Genomic DNA, 14,878 nt, shown 5'->3' with positions numbered 1-14,878 from the left:
TTAGCTGAGATTGCACCGTTGCACTCCAGCCTGGGTGACAGAGCAAGACTCCATTTAAAAAAAAAAAAAAATTGTGGATTTGGGGTCTTACTGTGTTGCCCTGGCTGATCTTGAATTCCTGTGCTCAATTGATCCTCCCACCTTGGTCTCCCAAAGTACTGGGACTATAGGCATGAGCCACCATGTTTAGCCACACTCAAAATGTTTGCCTCTCACCTGCCACGACTGGAAGTCCTGGGGATCTGCACACCCCTCATCCCCATGCTCACAGGCTGCCAGGGCCTTCAGGTGGGGTGCAGACCACTGTGTAGACAATGTTTACTTTACTCTCCTTCTGGAAAGGGTAGTGCTCAGCCCTCTGACACTCATTTCCTGAGCAGAAGTGGACTCCTGTGGTGGTTGTGCTGTTCCCTGTTGGCCCCGAACTTCCGTGGGGCCATGTGCACTTGAAGGTGACGTCCCAGAACCTCTGTATGAACATGGCTTCCGGGGTCCTGGCAGGGTGCAGGTGAGAGAGGAACTCAGGGAAGTCGGAGAGCTGGCTATAGTGAAACAGGAGGCTGAACGAGCCCTGCAGGACCTGGGAGGCACCCAGCGTGGTCAGGGCTAGTGCCATGTGCAGAGTGTCCTGGCTGACCCAGACCTGGCTCAGAATGTCTCCGCCTGCCAGACCCTGCAGGATGAGTTGGAAGTGCGCTGTTGACTAACACCAGGATGATGGTGACGGTACAGCTCTCCATCTGGTGGATGATGTTTTTCATCTTTGGGGACTCATGGGTGGGGATGTGGACCTGGAACTCCATGCAGACCCCAGCCTGGCCTAGCTCCTGGACCACCAGAGAGCTGACCTGAAGCCCAAAGTCATCCTCCTGTGCCAAGACGCCCACCCAAGACCATCGGAAGTGAAGCACCAGCTGTGCCACTGTGTGGACAGTTGTGAGGTCGCTGGGCACGGTCCGAAGGAAGGACGGGAATTGGGTCTTGTTGCTGAGACTGACCAGTGTGGAGGAGGGACCGAACTGAGTGGGAAGAGGCCAGGGCAACAGAGAGGGTAACAGATGGGACTCCATTTCACAAATAAGTAAATAAATAATTTCACACAAGGCTGGACATGGTGGCTCATGCATGTAATCTCAGTGCTTTGGGAGGCCAAGGCAAGAGGACTGCTAGAGCCCAGGAGGTTGAGACCAGCCTGGGCAATAGAGTAAGACCCCTGCAAGGAAGGAAAAAGGGGAGGGGGGGGGAGAGGAGGGGGGGAGGGAGGGGAGGGGGAGAAGAAAGAGAGACAAAAGAAAGAAGGAGAGAGAGAGAGAAATTAAGGAAGGAAAGCGAAAAGAGAGAAGGAAGGGTGGGAGGGAGGGAAAGAAAGAAATAGAACAGAGGGAGGGAGGTAGGGAAGGAAGGAAGGGAAGGAAGGACAGGTGAGCATGTGCAGTCAGAGAAAGGAAGCAAGAAAGAAAGGAGGAAAGGAAGAAAGAAAAAGAGAGGCTACGCATGGTGGCTCATGCATAGAATCCTGCCACTTTGGAAGACTGAGGTGGGCAGATTACTTGAGGTTAGGGGTTCATGATCAGCCTGGCCAACATGGTGAAACCCTGTCTCTACTAAAAATACAAAATTAGCTAGGTGTGGTGGCACACACCTTAATCCCAGCTACTCAGGAGGTTCAGGCAGGAGAATAACTTCAACCCAGGAGGCGGAAGTTGCAGTAAGCTGAGACCCCACCACTGCACTCCATCTTGGGCCAAAAAAGTGAGACTCCATCTCCAAAGAGAGAAAGAGAAGGAAGGAAGGAAGGAGGGAAGAAGGGAAGGAGGGAGGGAGGGAAGAAAGGGGGGGAAGAAAAAAAAGAAAAATAAAGAGGCGGGGTATGGTAGCTCACACCTGTAATGTCAGTACTTTGAGAGGCCGAGGCAGGTGGATCACTTGAGGTCAGGAGTTTGAAACTAGCCTTGCCAACATGGTGAAACCCCATCTCTACTAAAAATGCAAAAAGTAGCTGGGCGTGGTAGTGCGTGCCTGTAATCCCAGCTGCTCCAGAGGCTGAGGCAGAAAAATAGCTTGAACCTGGGAGGCAGAGATTGCCAGATTATGCCACTGTACTTGATCATGGGCAACAGAGTGAAACTCTGTCTCAAAAAAAAAAAAAAAAAGAAGAAGAAGAAAAGAAGAGTCCCACAAACACCTTGAGTCCTGGTGATAGCCGGCCACCCGCCATCCTAGTTAGGTCAGAGCTGGGACATGATCATCTTTCTTTCTTTCTTTCTTTTTTTTTTTTTTTTTTTTTGAGACGGAGTTTCAGTCTTGTTACCCAGGCTGGAGTGCAATGGCGCCACCTCGGCTCACCACAACCTCCACCTCCTGGGTTCAGGCAATTCTCCTGCCTCAGCCTCCTGAGTAGCTGGGATTACAGGCATGCGCCACCATGCCCAGCTACTTTTTGTATTTTTAGTAGAGACGGGGTTTCACCATGTTGACCAGGATGGCCTCGATCTCTTGACCTCGTGATCCATCCGCCTCACCCTCCCAAAGTGCTGGGATTACAGGTGTGAGCCGCCGCACCCGGCCAGCATTTGCATTTCTAACAATCTCTCACGTGATGGTGATTCTCTGTGTGCCTTTTCGACAACTGAGTCCCACCATGGCACCATCCAGATAACATTTCTAAAACACAGTCGCCCAAGCCAGATTCACCACGCTCCTGGCATCCTGTGCCTGGAGCACAGGATATGTTTTTGTTCCCTGGCATGGGAGTATTTGGAAATGATGGCCTGAGGGTTATGGAGGGCCCACCGAAGTGCCCTGGTGGGCTCACCTGCTTTTGTACCCCTTAAGGGCTGCTTAAGCCCAGACACACCTCTTTTTTGGTTCCTGGAATGAAATCCAAGGAAAAAAAAATTTTTTTTTTTTTTTGAAATGGAGTCTCTGTCACCCAGGCTGGAGTGCAGTGGCATGATCTTGGCTCACTGCAACCTCCACCTCTTGGGTTAAAGCGATTCTCCTGCCTCAGCCTCAGGAGTAGCTGGGATTCCAGGACAGGTGCACACCACCACAGGCTATTTTTTGTATTTTTAGCAGAGACAGGGTTTCACTATGTTGGACAGGCTGGTTTCGAACACCTGACCTCAGGTGATCCGCCTACCTCCCAAAGTGCTGGGATTACAGTTGTGAGCCACCATACCTGGCCCCAAGGAACAACTGCACTTTATGTTCATTCCTCTCGTTTTTGCCCACTTCAAACTTACGTTTCTCCTTCCTTGCCAGTTTTTTTATTTTTTGTTTTTTTGAGACAGGGTCTCACTGTCACCCAGGCTACAGTACAGTGGCGGGATCATGACTCACTGCATCATCTACCTCCTGGGCTCAGAGATCTTCCTGCCTCAGCCTTCCAAGTAGTTGGGACTATAGATGTTCACCACCACCCCAGTTTTTTTTCTTTCTCACCCCCAGTTTTAAAAGATATTATTATTATTACTATTTTACAGAGATGGGGATCTCACTGTGTTTCCCAGCCTGGTCTTGAATTCCTGTGCTCCAGTGATCCTCCTGCCTCAGCCTCCCAAAACTCTGGGGTTACAGGCTGGAGCCACCGTGCCAGGCCTGGGGTTCTGATTCCAGTTATGGTTTGTACAGCACAGATGGATTATTCTTCCCTGCCGTGGCAATGACTCGGAACCTGCTTGTGTTGTCTGGCCGTGCTGTGATCTTTGTCACTTTTTTCCTATTTGTCAATTTGCCAATGAAGAGACTAACTCTTGTACCCCGGAAGATACGAGAGTTCTGTGAAATCTGGGTCAATGGGGTTTTGTGTCTGTGTTTGCTTCTGACCTGTGGCTGAGGTAACAGGATGAAACTGCTTGGTCTCTGGGATCTGATGGATCAGTCTTTAAGGCTCCTTGTATGGGTGCAAAACATTCTCCTACCACCAGAGGGTAGTAAGGAAACAGGCTATACAAAGGTTACAGGGTCTGAACGAAAAGATGCTCTGCTCTGATGGGTTTACACAGACCGATAAGGCTGACTCAACAGGTGGAGCTGCCAGATTTTGAAAATAAAACACAGGATACCCAATTAAATTCAAATTTCAGATAAATTCACATAATATTTTCGCATAAATATTTCCCATGCAATATTTGGGACAAAATTCTACTAAAAAATTATTCAGGGCTGGGCGCAGTGGCTCAAGCCTGTAATCCCAGCACTTTGGGAGGCCAAGGCAGGTGGATCACGAGGTCAAGAGATCGAGACCATCCTGGTCAACATGCTGAAACCTCGTCTCTACTAAAAATACAAAAAATTAGCTGGGCATGTTGGTGCGTGCCTGTAATCCCAGCTACTCAGGAGGCTGAGGCAGGAGAATTGCCTGAACCCAGGAGGTGGAGGTTACGGTGAGCTGAGATCGCGCCACTGCACTCCAGCCTGGGTAACAAGAGTGAAACTCCATCTCAAAAAAAAAAAAAATTATTCATTGTTTATCTGAAAACCAAATTTAAGTAGGGGTCCTGTTTTATCTGGCAACCCTACAGATACAGGAAAACAAGAGCTTCTTAAGCTGCAGTCAAGAAATGCAGTTGCAGCTGTGTGCAGCGGCTCACACCTATAATCCCAACACTGGGAGGCCAAGTAGGGAGGATCACTTAAGCCCAGGAGTTGCAGGCTAGCCTGGGCAAGACAGGGAAAGCTTGTCAGTCTTGTTGTTGTTGTTGTTGTTAACCCAGGCACGGTGGCTCACACCTGTAATCCCAGCATTCTGGAAGGCCAAGGTGGGTGAATCACCTGAGGTCAGGAGTTTAAGACCCGACTGGGCAACACAGTGAAACCCTGTCTCTACTAAAAATATAAAAATTAGCTGGGTATGGCAGCGGGCACCTGTGGTTCCAGCTACTCGGGAGGCTGAGGCAGGAGAACTGCTTGAACCCAGGAGGCAGAGGTTGCAGTGAGCCGAGATCACACCACGGCACTCCAGCCTGGGCAACAGAGCAAGACTTCATCTCAAACATAGAAAAATAAATAAATAAAAAGAAAAATTGAGTTTCTAATTCTTTAAATGTGCTTTAATTAAAAGGAAAGAAAAGAAAGTCTACATACAGAAACTTCCAGTTCAAAGCATTTTATGTTGGAGGTAATCCAAGTGAATTCTTGGAAAAATCAGCCTAGCTTGATACTTTGGGGTTAAAAGCACCTAGAATAGCAATGTGGTTATTTGCAGAAATTCTATAGGAATCAACTCTCCTTTTTATCAGGATAGAACTGGACTAATTGTGCGATCAAGCCCATACCTGTAGTGTCACACTTCAGAATAAACTCCCTGCTACATGACAACCCACCCTGAAGGAGTAAGGGGTGAGCTTTCTCTGTGGCCCCTACATTCACAAAGCCACCCAGGAAGGCCCCTCCAATCTGTTCTGTGATTCACAGGGCCCCTGCTTGAAAGGTAGAAAGGAAGGCCTCTCCCCCAGCAGGCCAACAACCTTTGCAAATTTAAGGTGTTCAAGGATAGAGGAATTCTGTAAACCCAAATTTACAGGTTTCTCAGTACAGGATGAATATATTTAAACTGGAATCGTCATACAATGCTGAGGGGAATGTAAAATGGTGCAGCTGCTTCAGGAAACTCTCTGGCAGCTCCTCAAATAGTTAAACATAGAGTGACCATTTGACCCAGAAATTCTACCCATACAACCAAGATCATTGAAAACATACTGAACATACACAAGAAAATTGATACATAAATGCTCATAGCAGCCCTATTCACAATAGCCCCAAAATGGAAACAGCTCAAATATCCATCAACTAATAAATGGATAGACACAATACAGTCTATTCATACAATCGAATTTTTCTTTTTTCTTACTTTTTTTTTTTTTTTTGAGACGGAGTTTCGCTCTTGTTACCCAGGCTGGAGTGCAATGGCGCGATCTCGGCTCACTACAACCTCCGCCTCCCGGGTTCAGGCAATTCTCCTGCCTCAGCCTCCTGAGTAGCTGGGATTACAGGCACGTGCCACCATGCCCAGCTAATTTTCTGTATTTTTAGTAGAGACGGGGTTTCACCATGTTGACCAGGATGGTCTTGATCTCTCGACCTCGTGATCCACCCGCCTCGGCCTCCCAAAGTGCTGGGATTACAGGCTTGAGCCACTGCGCCCGGCTTTTCTTCCTTTTTTTTTTTAAGAGACAGAGACTTGCACTGTTGCCCAGTGCTGAAGTACAATGGTGCGATTATACCTCACTGCAGCCTGGACCTCCAAGACTCAAGTGAGTATCCTGCCTCAGCCTTCTGAGTAGCTGGACCACAGGTGCATGCCACTACACCTAGTTTTTTTTTTTTTTTTTTTTTTTTCTGTAGTGATGGAGTCTCCCTATGTTGTCCAGGCTGGTCTTGAACTCCTGACCTCAAGCAATCCTCCCACCTTGGCTTCCCACAGTGCCACTACACCCAGCCTATGATGGAAAAGTAATCAAGAGAAAGGAATGAGGCTTTGACACAGGGTGCAACATGGATGAACCTTGAAAACATATTTAGTGAAGAAGTGAGTCACAAAAGACCACATAATGTATGACTCCATTTATAGGAAATGCCCAGGAAAAGTAAATCTGTACAGACAGAACATAGATCAATGGTTGTCAGCAGGTGGGGCTGTTGGGAACTGCTGGCTAAAGGGGTTGGGGTTTCCTTGCGGAGTAATGAAAATGTTCTCAAATTGACTGTGAGGATGGCTCGACAACTCTCAACATACCAAAAGCCATGAGTGAGTTGTGTGGCATATGAATTATATTTCAGGCAAGAGGACTGCTTGAGTCCAGGAAGTCAAGGTTGCAGTGAGCTGTGATCATGCCACTGCACTCTAACCTGAGCAACAAAGTGAGACCCCATCTCTAAAAAAATTAAAATAGGCTGGGTGCGGTGGCTCACGCCTGTAATCCCAACACTTTGTTTGGGAGGCTGAGGCGGGTGGATCACTAAGTGAATGAGAAGCACAAAGTATAAGTGCCTCCCTGGGAACTCCATGTAGCTCTAGGCTTTTGTGATTGAAATAACATCAGTAAACACCTGACATGTGGGAAGACACAAACGTGCAGAACTGGTCATCTCTGACCTTGCACTGATCATGACATGTGCATAGCAGCATGGCAGAACAGCCAAAAAGAGGCGAGAAGGTGCTCCAAGTTTCAGTTAGACGGAAGGCACAGGTTTCCAGATCTATTGCACAGTGTGGAGACTATAGTTATTAATAATTAATGTATATTTCAAAATTGCAAAAAGATTATACCTTAAATGTTCACACTGCAAAAAATGATAAGGATGTAAGGAGATGGATATGTTGATTAGCCCAACTTAATCATTCCATAATGTATACATGCACTGAAACATCCTATTGTGCCCCATAAATATATAGAATTTTTTGTTTTGTTTTGAGACAGAGTCTCACTCTGTCACCCAGGCTGGAGTGCAGTGGTGCGATCTCAGCTCACTGCCACCTCTGCCTCCCAGGTTCAAGCAATTCTCTGCCTTAGCTTCCTAATTAGCTGGCGACAGCCACCATGCCCGGCTAATTTTTGTATTTTTAGTAGAGAGGAGGTACCCAGCTAATTTTTGTATTTTTAGTAGAGAGGCGGTTTCACCATCTTGGCCAGGATGGTCTTGAACTCCTGACCTCGTGATCCACCCACCTCAGCCTCAGAAAGTGCTGAGATTACAGGCATGAGCCACCATGCCTGCCCAATATGTACAATTATTATTAATCTATTAGAAAAGATAAACTGACAATAACAAGTGATGGCAAGTGCAGTGACTGGAAACTTACGCATTTCTGGAGAGAATGCAAAATGATATGATTGCTTTGGAAAACACTTTGTTTTGGAAAACACAATGTTTAAATAAAGGTAAACAGGCCAGCCATGGTGGCTCAGGCTTGTAGTCCCAGCACTTTGGGAGGCTAAGGCAGGAGGATTGTTTGAATCCAGGAGTTAGAAACCAGCCTAGGTCATAATGTGAGACTCTATCTCTACAAAGAAATGAAACATAAATTTAAAAATTTAAAAATTAGCCGAGTCTGGTGGCATGCATCTGTGCTGCCAACTACTCAGGAGGCTGAGATGGGAGGGTCACTGGAGCTAGGAGGTCAAGGCTGCTGTGAGCTATGACTGTGCCACTGCACTCCAACCTGAGCAATAGAGCCAGACCCTGTCTCTAAAAATAAAATAATATAAAATGGTAAACATATTCACTTAAAAAAATTACTAGAAGGACTATGTGAAGAACTGTCTGCAAAGACAGTTTGGGAACCCAGGACAGAAATGGGTGATGGGACACACAGGTAAAGAAAAATTCCCAGGGCTGATCAACTTATGAAGAAATGTGGGCCAGGAACAGTGGCTCACGCCTTTAATCCCAACACTTAGGGAGGCCAATGTGGGCAGATCACCTGAGGTCAGGAGTTTGAGACCAGCCTGACTAATATGGTGAAACCCTGTCTCTAATAAAAACACAAAAATTAGTCGGGCATGATGGCGGGTACCTGCAGTCCCAGCCACTTGGGAGGGCAAGGCAGGAGAATTCCTTGAACTCAGGAGTGGGGGTTGCAGTGAGTCGAGATCGTGCTACTGCAATGCACTGCACGCCAGACTGGGCAACAGAGCAAGACAGACGAAAGAAAGGAAGAAAGGAATAAAGGGAGAAAGGGAGAAAGAGAGAAAGAGAGAGAGAGAGAAAGAGAGAAAGAAAAAGAAAAAAAGAGAGAGGGAGAGAAAGGGAGAGAGAGAAAGAGAGAAACAAAGAAAGTTGTTAATTGTACAAACACTTGTTGATTCAACAAACACACTTACTTGTCCCTGGCACTGCTCTAAGCACAAAGCATTGGTAGTGGACAAGAGAGGGGAGAATCCCTGTCTCACTCTGCAGTCCCTGCAGCACAGACAAGGAGACAAGCAGCCCACATTCCACACAGAGACAGCAAACAAGAAGGAAAAATGGAGCGAGGTGCTAAGGTGGGGCCGATGAGCCAGGCCGACCAGGATCCAGACAGACAGGATAAATCCTGGCCATCCAGGTGGGATTCTGAGAATCAGCCACTGCCTGAAGCTTTAGAGAAACACTTGTAAAGGTGGTCCCTACTAAACACCCTGGCAGCCGCTTACCTTGAATACTCCAAGCCAGGTGGCAGAGCAGTAAAATCAAACAGGGTAACGTTGTACAAGTGGAAGATGGAGAAGCTGCCCCCAGTCACCATGTCCCCTGGACGATCAAAGCGGGGGCTCTTCCCTGGCAACCGCCAGCCTATTCAGCCAGAAACAGCAGCCCCAGAGAGAGATCCCACAAGGGTGGGAAGCAGAGAGCACAGCAACATGTCTGTGGTGTACTGACAGTCAGCAACAGCAGCCCATGTGTGGCCTGCTTCAGACAGTGATGGGGCTTTCATCCGTGAGCTCATCCCTCAATTCAGGACCTGGGGCCTGGGGACACATCTGGAGCCTGAAGCATCCAGGCCTGGGAGAACAGTGGCCACTCAGTCATGGGCTATTAAAAGTACTTCCCCCTCCTGTGTTTCCTTGCCTCTGCCCAGCGCCCAGACCTCACCTGTAGACTTTGGGGTGGGAGGTTGATGAGTCCTGACTGGGTCCTCAGGGACCCTGCAAGCCCAGGAGCAGCTGCACTCAGGGTCCCCAGGTCACTGGTTTTGGAGAGGCCCCAGGGGCATACAAGAGGCAAAGAATCTCCTAAGCCCTGCTGCTTCAGCTGGAAGCATTTTGAGATGAGGACATCCCCAGAGCTTCAGTGGCCCCGGGTTAACACCTCCTGCCCAGGGGCTACCAGAGGGTCCCAGGCAGGGGTAAAGCATGTTCAGCCCCCAGAGGGCTGGCTCAGGCTGAACGGGTACGTCTCTGTGGTCAGGTACGCCAGGTCCAGGCAGCGGGTGAAGGCTGGGCTGCAAAGTCACTCCCTAACATGCAGGAAAATAGCACAGGGAAATCGAGGTTAAATAAAGGGTGAAATGAGTAAAAGCAAAAGCAAGGTGAAGGAAAGGGTACGCAAAAAGCAAAACAGCTGGGCGCAGTGGCTCATGCCTGTAATCCCAGCACATTGGGAGGCCGAGGTAGGCGGATCATCTGAGGTCAGGAGATCAAGACCAGCCTGGCCAACATGGTGAAACCTCATCTCTACTAAAAATAGAAAAATTAGCCAGGCCCGTGGTGGCACACACCTGTAGTCCCAGCTACTCAGGAGGCTGAGGCAGGAGAATCACTTGAACCTGGAAGGTAGAGATTGCAGTACACCCTGGGTGACAGAGGGAAACTCTGTCTCAAAATAAATAAATTAATTTAATTAAATCCAGATTTCTGGCTTCTCCCCCTGTTTGGAAGACCCTGTACCACTAGGTGGAACCCACTCAGACAAACAGGCCAGACAAATATAATTCACTTACCACTAAGTTAATTCTTGCAGCTGTCCCTTAGCAAGGGTTCTCCTATCTGGTTCACCACAGTCCCCACTGCACGTCTTCACCTCCCAATCCTCAGACCCAGACCCAGCAGTGTTTTACATGTACCACCTACTTGGAGGCTACTTGGGATGCTGAGGTGGGAGGATCACTTGAGCCTGGGAGGTTGAGGCTGCAGTGAGTCATGATTCATGATTGTACCAGAGACCTCATCACACACACAAAAAAAGGGGGTGAGGGGGGCGGGAAATGAAAATCTTTGAAAATCGCCGGGCGCGGTGGCTCAAGCCTGTAATCCCAGCACTTTGGGAGGCCGAGGCGGGCGGATCACCAGGTCAAGAGATCAAGACCATCCTGGTCAACATGGTGAAACCTCATCTCTACTAAAAATACAAAAAATTAGCTGGGCATGGTGGCGTGTGCCTGTAATCCCAACTACTCAGGAGGCTGAGGCAGGAGAATTGCCTGAACCCAGGAGGCGGAGGTTGCGGTGAGCCGAGATCGCGCCATTGCACTCCAGCCTGGGTAACAAGAGCGAAACTCCGTCTCACAAAAAAAAAAAAAAAAAAAAAAAAAATCTTTGAAAATCTTTGCAGAAATGTTTTTCTGAGCCCAGGCACAGTAGCTCATGCCTGTAATGTACCACTTTGGGAGGCCAAGGTGGGTGGATTGCCTGAGCTCAAGAATTAAGACCAACCTGGGCAACCTGCTAAAACCCCATCTCTACTAAAATACCAAAAATTAGATGGGCATAGTGGCAGGCACCTCTAGTTTCAGCTGCTTTGGAGTCTGAAGCAGGAGAATCGCTTGAAGCCAGGAAGCAGAGGTTGCAGTGAGCTGGGATGGCACCATTGCATTCCAACCTGGGCAACAAGAGCAAAACTCTGTCTCAAAACAAAAACAAAAACAAAAACAAAAAACCTCACCACATTCTTGATTTTTGTCCCTGATCACTAGTCAGATGGCATTTTTCGTCACATTCGTTAGCCGCACGTATATAGGAGAGTAGTATCTTTCTAAACTTGGGGTAGGTTTGGTGAGCTTTTTTTTTTTCTTCTTTTCAGAGATGAGGTCTCACTTTGTCACCTAGACTGGCAAACTCCTGGGCTCAAGCAATCCTCCCACCTCAGCCTCCCAAGTGGGACTACAGGCATATGCCACCATGCTGGGCTAATTTTTAAATTTTTTTTTTTTTTTTTTGAGACGGAGTTTCGCTCTTGTTACCCAGCCTGGAGTGCAATGGCGCGATCTCGGCTCACCGCAACCTCCGCCTCCTGGGCTCAGGCAATTCTCCTGCCTCAGCCTCCTGAGTAGCTGGGATTACAGGCACGCGCCACCATGCCCAGCTAATTTTTTGTATTTTTAGTAGAGACGAGGTTTCACCATGTTGACCAGGATGGTCTCGATCTCTCAACCTCGTGATCCACCCGCCTCGGCCTCCCAAAGTGCTGGGATTACAGGCTTGAGCCACCGCGCCCGGCCAATTTTTAAATTTTTTGTAGAGATAGGGCCCAGTTCCAACTGGAGTTGATTTTTGAGTATGAGGGGGCCACATACTGTCTTCTGTAAAAAGATTCAAAGAGGGGTGCTTTAAACTGGGACTCTACGTCTTCTTCCATAGCATCAACTTAAACAGTTCTGCATTTTTCTTTATTTTAATTTTTTTAGACATGAGGTCTCACACTGTCACTCAGGCTGGAATGCAGTGGTGCATCAGAGCTCACTGCAGCCTTGAACTCCTGGGCTCAGGTCATCCTCCTGACTCAGCATCCTGAGGAGCTGAGACTATAGGCACAGCCACCATGCCTGGCTGATTTTTCTATTTTTTTGTAGAGACAGGGTTTCACCATGTTGTCCAGGCTGGTGGTCTCAAACTCCTGGGCTTAAGCATCTTCCCACCTTGGACCCACAAAGTGCTGGAATGACAGGCAGGAGCCACTGCACCTGGCCGAAACATTTTTATTGAGATATAATTCACACAGCACAAAATTCACCCTTCTTTTTTAAGATGGAGCCTCACTCTGTTACCCAGGCTACAGTGCAATGGCATGATCTCCACTCACTGCAAATTCCGCCTCCAGGTTCAAGCGATTCTCCCTTCTCAGCCTCTTAAGTGGGACAATAGATGCCCACCACCACTCAAGGCTAATTTTTGTATTTTTAGTAAAGACTGGGTTTCACCATGTTGGCCAGGCTGGTCTTGAACTGCTGACCTCAAGTGATTCTCCCCTCCTCAGCCTCCCAAAGTGCTGGGATTATAGGCATGAGTCACTATGCCTAGTCTACCCTTTTACAGTTCAGTAGTTTTTGGTATATTTTCAGGGTTATGCAATCATCACCAGAATCTAATTCCAGAATATTTTCATCCCCCAAAAGAATTCCCCCTCCCCCTTCTTCTAGCCCCTGGTAACCACAACAGTTCGGCTTTTACCTGATTAACTTTTTTTTAAGTGAGGTTTGGGACAAAGGTTTTTGCTACTTAAAAAAATTTCAGGCTGGGTGCAGTGGCTCACACCTGTAATCCCAGCACTTTGGGAGGCCGAGGAGGGTGGATCACTTGACATCAGGAGTTTGAGACCAGCCTGGCCAACATGGTGAAACCCTGTCTTTACTAAAAAATACAAAAAATTAGCTGAGCGTGCTGGTGGGCTCCCATAATCCCAGCTACACTGGAGGCCGAGGCAGGAGAATCACTGGAACCCAAGAGGCGCAGGTTGCAGTAAGCCGAAATCGCGCCATTGGACTCCAGCCTGGGTAACAAAAGTAAGACTGTGTCTCAAAAAAAAAAAAAAAAAAAAAAAAATTGAAACCTCTGCTGGACACCCTGGACACCAGGCTGCCTCCCAATGGATCTAGAGTTCAGGTGGCCTATGATGGTGTCTTTGATCCTGACGCTACAGACAGACTAAGTGTTCTCTCAAGGGAGATTTTCCAACTGGGTAGCAGTTATAAATGCACATATGAGCCTTTGCTGCCCCAAAGGACCAGGCCAATTTCTGCTACCAAGAATATGAACCATGTCATTACAAGGGCCTAATTTTCAAGGAGAATAACAGCCCTTAGCACCCTCATTTTGTTTTTCCCATAGTGGTTTCTCCATAGTGTCCTTCACACACAACAATCTAGGGACCAGCTGACAGCAGAAGATGCAGAGGTACGGCTCTGATGATCCAGCTGAGGCAGCCCCTCACTGACACTCCTGGGACTTTTTTTTTTTTTTTTTTTTTTGAGATGGAGTCTTGGTCTGTTGCCCAGGCTGGAATGCAGTGGCACGATCTGGGCTGACTGCAACGTCCACCTCCTGGGTTCAAGTGATTCTCCCACCTCAACCTCCAGAGTAGCTGGGATCACAAGCATGCACCACCACACCTGGCTAATTTTTTTATTTTTATAGAGACAGGATTTCACCATGTTGGCCAGGCTGGTCTTGAACTCCTGACCTCAAGTGATCCACCCGCCTCAGCCTCCCAAAGTGCTGGAATTATAGGTGTGAGCCACCACACCTGGCTATCACTCCTGAGACTTTTAATCTCCAGGTCCCTTTTTATTTTCTTCTAGATATTTATATTTCCAGGAAGCATCTGCTTTGTTTACTGGTAAGTGCCCCCTGAACATGGGCTTCAAAGGGGCTAAAACCATATCAGTCCCTCTACTGATGTGCTCCCATCCCTGTCCAGAACAGTGCCTGGTACACATGGACCCTCAATAAACAGCTATTCAGCAGATGCATGGTGCTCAGGCGTGGGTCCCTGGAGGTGGGTCCTTCTCTCCTTCCTTAGCTCACATACTCCTGCTTCCTCTTCAGCAATGGGCAGCTTCAGCTACCCTGAGCTCAGACCCAGAGTTGAGGACCCTCCTTGCATCATGATCTCACCCCATCTGATTTTGAAATACAAAATAAATTTTTTTTAGTCTATGTCTCAAATACACTATTAGAATGTACTTATAATATACCATTCATATTTAGAAAATAATTTGGCATTAGAATTCAATATAAGTTGAATGTATTTTGCATATGAGGACAGAATTCAGTGTAAGTGGGCTGGACACAGTGGCTCACGCCTGTAATCCCAGCACTTTGGGAGGCCAAGGAGGGTGGATCACAAGGTCAAGAGATCGAGACCGTCTTGGCCAACATGGTGAAACCCCGTCTCTACTAAAAATGCAAAAAATTAGCCGGACGTGGTGGCACATGCCTGTAATCCGAGCTACTTGGGAGGCTAAGACAGGAGACTTGCTTGAACCCAGGAGGCGGAGGTTGTGGTGAGCCGGGAATGTGCCACTGCACTCCAGCCTGGGCAACAAGAGCGAAACTCTGTCTCAAAAAAAAAAAAAAAAAAGAATTCAGTATAAGTATGTTCTAAATACATATTGCAATATAATCATAAGATATAATTTTAGTATTTAATATTTAGTACAAGGGTGCCTCAAATACAC

This window comes from Saimiri boliviensis, chromosome 14 (genome assembly GCF_048565385.1).
Source record: "Saimiri boliviensis isolate mSaiBol1 chromosome 14, mSaiBol1.pri, whole genome shotgun sequence".
Classification (NCBI taxonomy): domain Eukaryota; kingdom Metazoa; phylum Chordata; class Mammalia; order Primates; family Cebidae; genus Saimiri; species Saimiri boliviensis.
Note: the sequence above shows the minus strand (reverse complement) of the source record.